Below are 12,595 nucleotides of genomic sequence, written 5' to 3'. Positions count from 1 at the left end.
CCAAAGTCTCAAATGCTTCAGAGAAGTCAGTTTTGCAGTTTCTTCTATACAGTTGGGATTATGGAAGGAACATTAGGAAGATTACATGAAGGTGAGAAAAAGCAAAATACAGGATAGTCAGTAAAATTATGTTCGCCCGTGGGGGTGGTTGTGTGCTCCCTTTGAGGGGACTGGAAAAGAGAATTATTTCTGGCACTTCAAAGGTATGTTAGCCTTGAGGCACAAGAGCAGTGGACAGGGCTTGCTTAAAAACCTTTTACCAAAAAAGTTATCAGCGTGGGCTGTGACGACCCATCATGACCTGCCCAGTTAGGAATTTATAATCAGACCACCGTGTGAAGTTACTTTCAATTAGATTCATTATAAAGCTCCTTATTTTCATCCACACTTAATATGCCTATATTCCTCATGTCTTCTGTCATAGACTTTCTGATTCCATTTGGGCCCTCTCAGGCTATCTTCCTGTTGGGGAGGGCAATTTTCCCTTCTACCCTTCTAGATTCTTCTGGCTGGTCTAATAATTAAATTGACAAGAGACAGATTAATAGGAGAAAGTCAAATTTAATTTCGTACAAATGGGAGCTCCATAAGAATACATGGCCCACAGGCAGTCAGGCAATTAGAAGCCATCCTGAGCTAAGGAGAAAGGGGTTGGGGCCTGGGACATCAAAGTGAAGGAACACAATTCACATAGAGATGGAAAATCAAATGTTCACCATGCCATGCAGAGACAATGGGACACAGAGAAGACTTTGATCTTGAAGCCCCGCCCATACCTAGCCAATATTCTTTGTAGATATATCTGGTGGTAGTGTTCTTCCAGGACCAGGCACAACTGCTTTATCTAAATTCTTTTAGGCAGTTAAGGGAGAGGTAAAAGCTTTTCCTGTAGTTTTGTTTCTTAAAAATAATCAGATTAAAATAATTCTTTTGTTAGAGACATCGTTTGAGGCGGCAAAATCTTGCTTCCTACATTCCTCACCTCTGCCAGAGTGATTACTCAAAGTGTGTGAGTCTGTGTCATTTCTTCCTCGAAATCCTTACTTGCTCCCCAATGCTTAAACATGGTAATACACTAGGGATGTTCCTGGCCACTTCTGTAGTTTCATCGCCCACTGTTTCAGCCAGACCAGCCTGATATATTTTACTAAAGCTTCTTTCACATGAAAGAATTCCATGGCTTTAGAGGGGGAAAAGTATGAGAACTACTATTAGGCCCTGCCTGGATAGCTCACTTGGTTAGAGCATCACCCCAGTACACCCAGTTTGTGGGTATGAGCTCCAGCCAGGGCATGAAGAAGAAGCAACCAATGAATGCATAAATAAGTGGAACGAATCTCTCTCTCTCATCAATAAGTAAAAATAAATAAATAAATGTTAAGAAAGAAAACTACTAATACACAACAGACACTGTGTAGGGAATTGAATTAAAATACAAAAAAAAGGCCAATGACTGGAGTGAAGGAAGAGAACAGATCTGTTCAATGACAGATGGATAGCTACATGGTATTAGAATGATAACTACAGAAGCCTTCTAGTAACCTGGAGGAGATGCATGTAGCCAGGCCCCTCAGAACTCTCTTATAAAAGAGAATTACAGTAACTGGCTACACCAGAATTTCTGTGTAGGATGGACTTTAGATGGTTGGAAGAAGGCTTTTAAAAGTTTTTGCTTAGGGTTAGGAAACATCAACTGTCCAAACCAAATAATTGTAGAGGAGAAGGGAGATTTCATTATATCACAAAGGGTCAAAGCCCCTTCCTGTTACTAAAAATGGATGCATGTGTATGTGTGGAAAGGTGATCCTTAAGGAGTTGTGCAAGCAGTGTGACAAGAGGGTGTGGGCAGCTGTGATGTTAGGGGAGAGGGGAATGAAGTATTTGAATGGGGCAAAAACCTCTCAAAGGTGTATACATCTGACTGCAACCAAGGTGGCTCTGCATTAGGGCTGAGGAAGTAAGCCTGTGAAGGGTTCTCCATAAACCTGCTTAGATGGCTTGAATAGGGCTCTTCCAAACACTCCTAGGACCCTGCTATTCAAAGTGGGGTCTGTGAGCCAACAGCATCATATTATCTGGGAGCCTGTTAGAAGTACAGAAACTTGGGCCCCACCCCAGACCTACTGAATCTGCATTTTAATAAGCTTCCTGGGCGATTTTATGTACACTACATTTTGAGAGTCTTGTAGGTGATTATGAGAAAGTACCCCTCAGATTTCAGAGAGCCGGGAGAGTAATTGGCCAAGGGCTCTAGTGACTCTGTTCTGAGATGTGTTATTCCATTTGCACTAAGGCTGTGCTTTCCCTCGGGCTGTGCTCTGCCAGGAGCTCTGCAGTTACCAGATGGCCATTCCTGAGAGCCAAGATAGGCCCCTGAGGGGGCACTTGGGCCCCAGGGCTCACAAAGGCCTTGCTGAACTTTCCTTAGAACTACACACAGTCTTTTTTCAGTCCTTTCTTCCTCTCTGCATGCATTCAGGGTCACAGCTTTCTGAGCCCCTTCGGACTCCTTTCCCATTTCTGTTGCAGGTATTTGCACCAATGAATTTCTTGTACATGTAACCTCAGTTTGGCATGCTTTGCAGGACGTGGACCAGCACAAGTCTACACTGTATGGGAATTCTGCCCGTACAGTGTAGACTTGTAGTAATGGTATCTGTTCCCGAAATATTTTTCTTAGGAGAATGCCCTTAAAATGCTGAAGAAACAAAACACAAACAAATCGTCCTAGCACACTGTTAATGATGAGTCTGTTCTCTGGGCTTATCTTATGCTCCCAGCTAAGGGAAGCTAATGAATGCTGAGGCTATAGGTTCTCTTTGTGCCATTTATTGTGATCTAGCCAATAGTTGGACCAATTATGGGCAAGAAAAGTGATAGAGGTACAAAGGAAGATTAAAATTCCGGATTTTAAACTCAGTTTTATGGAGAAGCTCTGTCAAAGTTCTAGTCCAGGAAACAGAGGCATGATTAACAAGCAACTGGGAAAGGGAGGAAATCCTTGAATATTATAATATCACCATAAATAACATGCAGCCTAAGAAGAATAGCTGGAAGTTGTATAAACGACAGTCAGAAAAAATGATGGTGCCAGGCATCACCTGGCGTCAGGACATTCGAAGGGAATGGAAGGGTGATGTCTAATGCATAACGCCAGAGCCCACCTACAGAGGAACTGTGCCGTAAGGACCCTGTGACAGCGCTGGTCCAGCCAGAACTAGGAACCCCCATCTGCTGACAAGGCGTGTGACCATGTCAGGGACCTCTGGGCCAGTGTTTGATTTCCTGGTAACAGTGTCCAAATGTGCATTCCACAGAAATGCATCCCTCAGAGTATGAAGTGGTCACGGGGAAAAGGTGATTACTCTAGTTTATCATCACTTAAACACACTTCATCTGATCATTTTATGTGAAAATTTTCAGAGCTCTTAATATTCTAATGTGCACTATAAATCTCCAAGAGAGGAGAATAGCATGCAGCTTTTCACAGAGTATCTGACCAAGGAGTTTTCCCCCTTTCCTCCTACTCCCTAAAATCTTGGAGCAGTAGAACTACTAGAACATTTTTTGATAAGCATTACTCCATTTAGTATCATTATACCTCATGTTCTCCTGATGGTAGCAGTTCAAGGTCACTATTATGTCTATTTTTGGTCTAATATTAAGAAGGACCAGGGTTCCCACTTGCCAAAAATATCAACTTTGATTTTTTATTTTCAAGAAGCCTCTTTTAACATACTTCTAGAAGGTATAGTTACCTGTTTTATCGTTAAAAACTTAGGAATGACTGAGCTCTAGCCAACAGAGAACAGGACTCTGGACGAGAATGGGGGAGGGATAAGCCTTCCTCGGCAATGCACACACTTACACTGTCTCAGAGCAAGCATCTTCCACACTCTACTTCCTTTCTCTTTACATGACACCTTGTATTTGATTTTCCTCTAAGAGCCTTTGATTAAAAAGAGATATTAGAATAGGATTAGCTACCCCTTATCCAAAAATCAGTGGTCAAAGTAGCTGATGTATGGGAAATCAAAAAAATGTTGGACAAATCATACAAGTGATTTGCTTTTTCTTCCAATGGGAATGTCCTCTTATCTTTAAATGGCTGTCTCCTTACCTTTCAGGTCTCAGCACAGTGACACCTCGTCATTAAAGGCTTCCCTGACCCTCCTGACTAAAGTAGTTCCCCCTCCCCCCCTTGCCAATACCCATTGATCAAAGACCACCAGGAATGTACTATAACCAACAACACTGGGCTTACTGATGCTTCCAGCCACAAATGAAACCGCACCCTTTGGTAACACATGGGGCATCTCTTTAAGAAAGTCTGATAAGGGTCTTTTTAAGGGCTTGTGCTTGTGTTCAGGGAAATAAGGTTTGCTCTGGATTGGGGGCTGTCAGAAAATGGGAGTAATTCCATGATTGGGCATCAGTGAATTTTCTCTGGGAGGCAAGGGGAGCAGAGCGGGGCTACGGCTGCCATCGGTAAGGCAGCAGCGTTCACTCACGTTAGCTAGGCGAGGGGGCTGTTTGGTCATCTGAGTGGTCTGCATAGTGTACTTGGTTTTGTCTGCGACGAGACATGATTACAGAGTAGTCTTTTTTCTTTTCCCATCGTGGTCATAGACTGACCCTATGTCATGTTGGTATGCCACGAAGTTATGCTGGACAGGAGAATTCCACACCCTGGCTGTGCGAGCCAGGCTAGCTCCCAGCAAACACAGCAAGTTGTTTTCTTTTCCACTTTCCTCCATTATCCTGATTAATTTTTATCACAATGTGAAACAGTATCCAACAATTATCTTACTTATGTAGGTTTCAGGTGTGTGTGACCTGTGCACACACACACACTTCCGTGAGGATGTGATATTTTCTCCTGTTCACCGCTGAGTCTCCAACATCAAAGCAGCCCCAGCACAAGGGAGATACTCAGTAGAAATTAGGTGAACGGATGCATCAATAAGATGCTTGGGGAAGGGCTCATGGGGAAATGGGGAGAGGTTTGTGAAGAGAAGTGAGGGAGCGCCTAAGCACAGGCCTCACCGTGCGGCCACTTCAGAGATCCCTGGGCTTGCCGCACCGTCCTGTGATAGGATGTCTGATCTGGGAGGCAAGGGAGCTGCTTCCCCTAGACCAAGGGCCTTCTGATTTCTAACTAAAGAGTCCTGTGAGACTCGAAAATGCTAAAATCTGATTTTCTCTGTTCAGATAGGTGCAGAAGATATTCTAGTCTTCACCAATTTGGATTGTTTTTACTTTCAGGAAATAGAACATGAAAAAACATGGTCTTTCAATCACCTTTGTACAATGGCCACCATAAATGTCTTCACAGAGCTTTTATTTTAATGTCTAGGCCTAAGATTCCCCTAAATATGAAAAAAAGTCAATGAATAGAGCTCTTTTCCTCTCATTATAATATGATGGTGTATTTGGAAATCTTTCTGAAACTTTGAAAGAAAGCATTCCAGGTAAATATGCTTTCGACTGAACTTAAAGACTATCGATGACCATTTTAACCACTATTCTTGAAATAGTCATTGAGCCATTCTCCCAAAGCTTGCAAAAATTTGTATCTCGGAGGTAATAATGATGATTTCTGTTTATATTTACTATTTGTGTGTTTTACTACAACTGTTTGCTTTTAATGCATTCTGATACTTTTCTTACAAAGCTACTAAAAAGTCACTAGTTTGGTTGAACCCAATAAATATTTATTAAATCCCTATTTTGTGTTATGTCAAGGCACTATGCAATTCATTTCAAAGAAGGCTAACAAGTATAAATAAAAGGCCATAACTGTGCCTTTTTCAATAAGACCTATTTTCAGTTGTGTAACACATTGAATTATCCTAACTAATTTGTGCTGAAGAGATTCAAAATGGTTAGCCTTACTTAGCCAAGTACTATCTAACATCACCTTGTGAGGCTGGCAAGGAATACATTTAAGCTGAAATATGTATATAGTTTCTTCATGTATTTTGGAAGAGCTCCAGAGCCAGGATACTTACACACAAATACTGACTACTGAGTGACTTAATAGCTCTGCGCCTCAGTTCCTTGTCTGCAAATGTGAATGATAATAATCCTATTATCTATTTTATAGAGGAGGAGAGAGAAGGGATTGGGAAGGTAAATGGATAGTCCAGAGAAACAATCAAGCTGGGGTTTTAGGCCAAGGAAAGAAGGAAAACATACAGGTAGTGGTAGAAGGCATTCCCACGCCCACCCGTAACAATCAGACACAATGCCCTACGCGCGCTGTCCGTCTGCAGTGCCTCTGGGAGCCACTGAGAGCCACTGAGAGCCATTGAGAGCGGTGACGTTCACGGCAGGTGGAACTGGAGCCCTGAATGACTGCTCAGGGCAGAACTTTCACCCTGACCACAGTGCACTACAGTGTGAAGCCACTGAGCCCTCTGTGTTGTGTTTTTCAGACGTCAGATGTGCTAGGGGGGTGGGGGCGGTGACTAACACTGAGGACTCCCTCATGGGCCTCTCCTCAGGTTGCTTCTCTCACCTGAGCTTCCGAGCACTTACTCTTTCTGTGAGTGTCTATAAGACATTTATAAGTGAATATTTTAGATGTCATATTGAATTCAATGTTTCACAGCCAAATTAAAAAATCTTCCCCAAATGATCTTGTTTTCATATATACTCTGCCTTTCCAACTTGTTTATTCCTTAAATTGGTCATTTCAGAATATTTAGTGAGATTTGATCTATGCCATAAACTAGGCATAGAAATAAAAATAAATAGGACATGGTTTCTGATTTCAAGAAGCCCATTGATTGGTAGAGGTAAACAAGTAAACAAATACAGTCACGCACCACTTAACAACAGGGATGAGAAATGCATTGTTAGGTGGTTTTGTCACTGTGCGGACACCATAGAGTTCGGAGATGGTACAGCCCTCTGCACACCCAGACTATGCAGTATACCTCCTGCCCTGAGGCTAAAAGTCTCTAGAGCACGTTTCCATACAAAATAACACAAGACTAAATCAAGCACAAGAGAAAACGCCATGATGAGATACAGGAGGCTGCTGCCGACATATCACAGCGTGCTGTTTTACAGCAAATTTTTTAAGTAGGAAGAGTACACTCTATTTATATAATAAAACATATAGTATAGTAAACACGTAAACCAGTAACATAGTGGGTATTATCAAGTAGTATGTCCTCCACATAATCGGACGTGCTGTACTTTCACACGACTGGTAGAGCAGGAGGGTCGTTGGCACCAGCGTCACCGCGAACCCGTGAGTAACGTCTGTACTATGGTGCTATGACGGCCACGATGTCACCAGGGGACAGGAGCTTCTCAGCTCCATTATGATCTTATGGGACCACCGTCATGTGTGATGTAGTCCGTTGTTCATCGTAACCTTGTTATTATGCATTGCATGAGTAGTTACTGAAAATGTGCTGTGTGCCAAAGTGCATGTCAGTTGCCTCCTGTCCTTTACACCTCGAAGTAAATGAGTCACAAGTGTCTTAAATTCTCCCTTGGTAACACCCACTTTCTCACAGTGTTTCGTTTCAATGATAACCAGTCTCCTTGCTGCCTCCATCCTTTCCTCCCTCTAGTTCTCACTTCCTCCCTTCCCTATTAGTGTACCTCTGTATGTTATTGTTAGACTAATCTTAAAGTGCTACTTTGTTCACAATAGTTTAGTTTTACTTTTCCTCCTGAATCCAGTCTCAATTCTGCTTGTCTTTCAGAGACCTTCAGTTCAGCTCCCCTAATGCACCTACTTAGTACTACCCTGCAGGGCTCTAGTGCTGCTTACCAAGCCCTGCCTACTGTTTCTTTGCCCTCCCTGCCATCCCCACTGCTCACCTCAGTTCAGCCCTCTCATCTCTCCCTTAGACTACAAGACTACTAGAACTTACTAGAACTTATGAGAACTACTACTTAGACTACTAGAACTTCTCAGCTGATTTTCCTGATTCCAGACACTTCTCTTTCACCCATCCTGCTTCCTGCCAACAGAACTGTCTCATTAAAGCATCATTTTGACATGTCAGTTCTCTGTTCAAAGGCCTTTTCACCCTCTGTATTTCCTATCTCAGTAAAGGCACCTCTGTATACCAATTGCCTGTACCAGAAACTTCGGTGCCTTCTTCACTCTTCCTGTCCCTCACCCCTCTCTTGCAATCAGTCCCCAGGCTTTTCTTATTAAAGATTTTATTTATTATTTATTTTTTAGAGAGAATGGGAGGGAGGGAGACAGAGAGAGAGAGAGAGAGAAACATTGATGAGTGAGAAATCTCAGTCAGTTGCCTCTCTCATGCCCCCAACCCTGGACCTGGCCTGCAACTCAGGCATGTGCTCTGACTGGTAATCAAAGTGGGGACCTTTCCCAGAATGATGCCCAACCCACTAAGCCACACCAGTCAGGGCCCCAAGTTCCTTCTGTTCTGTCACCTAAATGTTCCTTGAGTCAGTTTACTACTACATTTCTCTGTCTTCAAAGTTCTTGCCAAAGTTCAGGCCACTACTGTCTCCTGACTGGACGACCGAGACAGCCTTCTAATTGGGCTCTTGACTCTGGCATCACCATCTTTCCACCTGTTCTCTACCCAGCCACCAGACTTAAACTTTTCCTATGATAGAAACCCAGTATCATGACTCTCCTGTTTCAAACTCTGGGCTTTTAACTCCATGGCTTTGAAGATGAATCTCAAACTCTACGACACATTGGAAAGGACTCTTCATGATATGGCTCCTTTTTATCTGCAGTCTCCCCTCTTGATCCCAGCTCTCTCCAGCCACCTCTTCTGCAGCCTTACTGAACTGTTTACTTCCCACAAGGAGGCACGTGGTCACTCACCTGTACTCCTTCTCCCTTGTCACTCCCTCTGCTCGGAATGTCCTTTCCTCCTCACTCCCTCCTACTACACGTTGTTCAGGACGCAGCTTCCTTGATGGCAGTTACTCTGTCTTTCTTTACCCTTGCATTGCCAGCACTCGACACAGTGCCTCACATGCGGTGGGCTCTCTATTCAGAGAAGTTAGCATAAACCACTCATAGACAGACAGCTGATTCAGTGGAAGGGAGCTGGGATTCTATCCGGACTTCTGATTCTAAATTTTGTGTATACTCCTCTTCACCATACTGCTTCCTTGAATAAAAAATCTTAGAGGCTTCTGGTCAAGATGGTGATGTAGGCAGGCAGGGCTCACCTCTTTGCACAGCCACATCAAAATTACAATTAAAGTATAGAACAACCATCACTCAGGAACATCAAGTTGAATGGAAATTGAGTTGAATGGAAGTCTGACAACTATGGAATTGAAAAAAACCACATCCGTCCAGAATGGTAGAAGCAGTGCAGACATGGAATGGCTGGTCCCACACCCATGTGGATAAATACTTGGGAGGGATATCTCAGGAGCAGGGAGTCCCGGCCCCACACCAGATCCCCCACCCCAGGATCCCAGTGCCAGGAACATAAGTTCCCACAACTTCTGGCTACAAAAACCAGCCATGATTGAGTCAATGGAAAAAACTTATGAAGCCCCAAGCAGTTCCTCCTAAAGAACATACACATGGACTCACCTGTTCAGACTTGCTCCCTCTGAGCTCCAGCATTTGGGTGGCAGCTTGAAGGGCACCAGTGGTATACAAGGAGAAACTGAAGTTTCTGGCATCAGGGCAAGCAGAGACCATTGTCCCTTTGCTGAGCCCTGTCCCCACAGAGGCAGTAGGCTGGTGTCATATCTGAGACTCCATCAACCTAGCTAACACTGTGTGACCCACCTTGAAGATCCACAGAGACTCTCCCAGACCCAACTTATTAGCCCACCCAAGCTGCTTTTCCATAAGAATGGCTGGTCTTGGCTTCTAAAGCCTGTCAAGCAAGCAACAGCTGACTTCAGTGAGCCCTAGCAACAGCCAGATTAGTCACAGCTTGGCTTCACCTGGGAATCTACGAGACCAGCACAAGTAGGAGCCATCTCAGGTTGCTTTACACTCAGGTAAGGTGCTCCGGGCAAAATACAGGTGGGGGCTGATTTGGCCTGCACAACCTGGGATACCGCAGGGCCAAGACACCCAGTGGACAGCTACAGACCGTGTCAGAGTACCACGCCTGCACAGCTGATCCTACACAGAGGGCGGAGGTTGGTGGTAAGTGGTCACAGCCAATCCTTGTAGCTGACTAGCCTGGGTAAATCCCTCCCATTGACCTACCAACAGCAACCAAGACTCAACTACAAGAGGAGGGTGTACTCAGCCCATACAAAGGGCTCACCTCCAGTACCCAGCTTGGGTGACAGAAAAGGCTGTGCCTTTGGACCCTACAGGACACACCTACTACATTAGGTCGTGCTACCAAGACAAGGAGTCAAAGCAGCTCTATTTAATACACAGAAACAAACACAGGGAGGCTGCCAAAACAAGGAAACAAAAAACATGGCCCAAATGAAAGGATAGATTAAAGCCCCAGGAAAAGAACTAAATTAAATGGAGACAAGCAATCTATCAGATGCAGAGTGCAAAGCACTGTTTATAAGGATGCTCAAAGAACTTAATGAGGACCTCAGCAGGACAACTATAATAGCATAATCAATAAAATATAATTTTCAAAAATCTTAGACATAAAGTCCCAGTTATTCATTAATTCAACAAATATTTATTGGTTTCTGTGGAGGAAAGACCGTTCCATGTTGTGACCACTGTCTGCCCTACGAGCGAGTTCTGGGCCAGAGGGGGAGATTTCTTACCAAAAACAACTCTTAGAAACTGATGGATGTTCATTCTGACATAAATCAGCACCCCTCCCATGCCTCCAGCTATGTGCTGACTCCTGGAACAGCCTTGTCCTGACCTGTTCAAGGATGTAAAGTAATTTCAATTCCCGCTTGCATTCACGTACTAGTACCCGTGACTGCTTGCCCCGCCATTGTTATTCCATGTAATTCTCCGACACCTGTAAAGTTGCACAGAAGATATCCACTTTGGACTGTAGCCACCCAAGGTGCACTTCATATGTAAGTTTCCTTTACTAAACTCTGTTAATTGCCAGACTGGAGTGGCCTGATTCTTTATTCGGTCTTTTCCTGCCCCGGGTCCACGTGTACTAACAGTTACCTAAAAGGTGCCATGCACTGTTAGATAAAGGGAATAAACTGGTGAACAAGGCATTCCCTGCCTTCAATATACTAATCTATGGAAATAAAGAAGCATTGGTAACACAGTGTGGTAAATGTTAGCATAGCAGTAAGTAAAAGGTAAGCTGGAAAGTCTATAAGGGGGGCACATGACCCAGGCATGGAGGGTCAAGGATGGGCTTTGGAGAGAAATGATTTCTAATCTCAGACTGCATGAAGCATAAGCCTCAGCAGGATGGGGAAGCTGGGGAAGAAAGTTCAAGACACAAAAGAGCAATATAAACAAGGTCCTAACATAGCAGGGACTGCGTGCATACAGGGAACTGAGAGTTGGTTTTAACTGCTGAAGCGAGAACTACTGCAGTGGTAATGATGAGAGATGAGTCAGGACGTGGTGAGGCTTTATGATGCTAAGGAGTTTAGGCTACCTCCCAAAGCAATTAAAAGGCAGAGTAGAATTTTAAGCAAGAGAATTATTTGATCAGATTTAAAATTTGGAAACATCCTCTGACCACAGACTACAGATTAGGGTTGGGTATGGGAGGAGAGTAGCAGAATGGGCAGCATGGGAGAATGCAGAAAAAAAAAAACGAGTGTTTGCCACTGAGAAAGAATAAAAGGAGGGAAGCAGGCTGCAGGCAGGGGGAGGGTGGGAGTGGTGGACGGTGGAGAGATTGCCCTTTCGGTTGTATTGAATTTGATGTATTGGTGTGAGTCAGAGCTCAGTAGTGATGTTGGGACCCAAGTTACAGCTTTGTGAGACATGAGCATACAGAGGAGTAGTCAGCCGTGGGAGCACATGACCTTACCCAAAGAGGGTATGAGGGAGGGAGAGTTTAAGGCAGAACTTGCAGCATTGACGGGAAGGGCCAAGGACAAGGACTTCAGGGAATTAAGGGAAGAGACTGTTCCCAGGAGGGAAGGGGTCACTATGTTGAACACTGCCAAAAGGTCCAGTCCGTTTAGGACTTGTAAGGGTGCATTGGATTTTGCAGTCAGGACTTTTGTGTCTCAGCAGAACCAGTTTTAGTGGAACAGTGGGAGCAGAAGCCAGAGAAAGAGTACAGGAGAGAGAGGAGAGGTAATGGAGAGAGGCAATGTAGACCACTCTCTCAAGTAGTTTAATTCTGAAGGAGGAATGAGAGAAAGAGCACTGCTCTATGGCCGGAGGATTTTAAAAACATGGCAGAGATTAGAGAACACTTGTAGAGCAGGTCCAGTGAGAGCACTGGAAGACCTAGGAGGGAGAGTTGATGGAGCCAGATGAGGAGGGATCCTGAATATGGTTGGAGGCTCTGGCCCTAGATGGGTGGGGCACCTCTTCTATTTTAACAGAAAAGGAAAAGTAAGAAAGGGTATGGGTGCACGTGAACTTGTCAGTTTGGTGGTAAGAAATCTGCAGGCTTTTGTTTTTTGATAACGTAGGAGGTGAAGTCATCTGTGGGAGTGTGCAGGGGAGCTGGTGGGTAAGGGATTT

The sequence above is a fragment of the Desmodus rotundus genome, chromosome 10 (assembly GCF_022682495.2).
Source record: "Desmodus rotundus isolate HL8 chromosome 10, HLdesRot8A.1, whole genome shotgun sequence".
In the NCBI taxonomy this organism is placed as follows: domain Eukaryota; kingdom Metazoa; phylum Chordata; class Mammalia; order Chiroptera; family Phyllostomidae; genus Desmodus; species Desmodus rotundus.
This window is presented reverse-complemented; position numbering follows the sequence as displayed.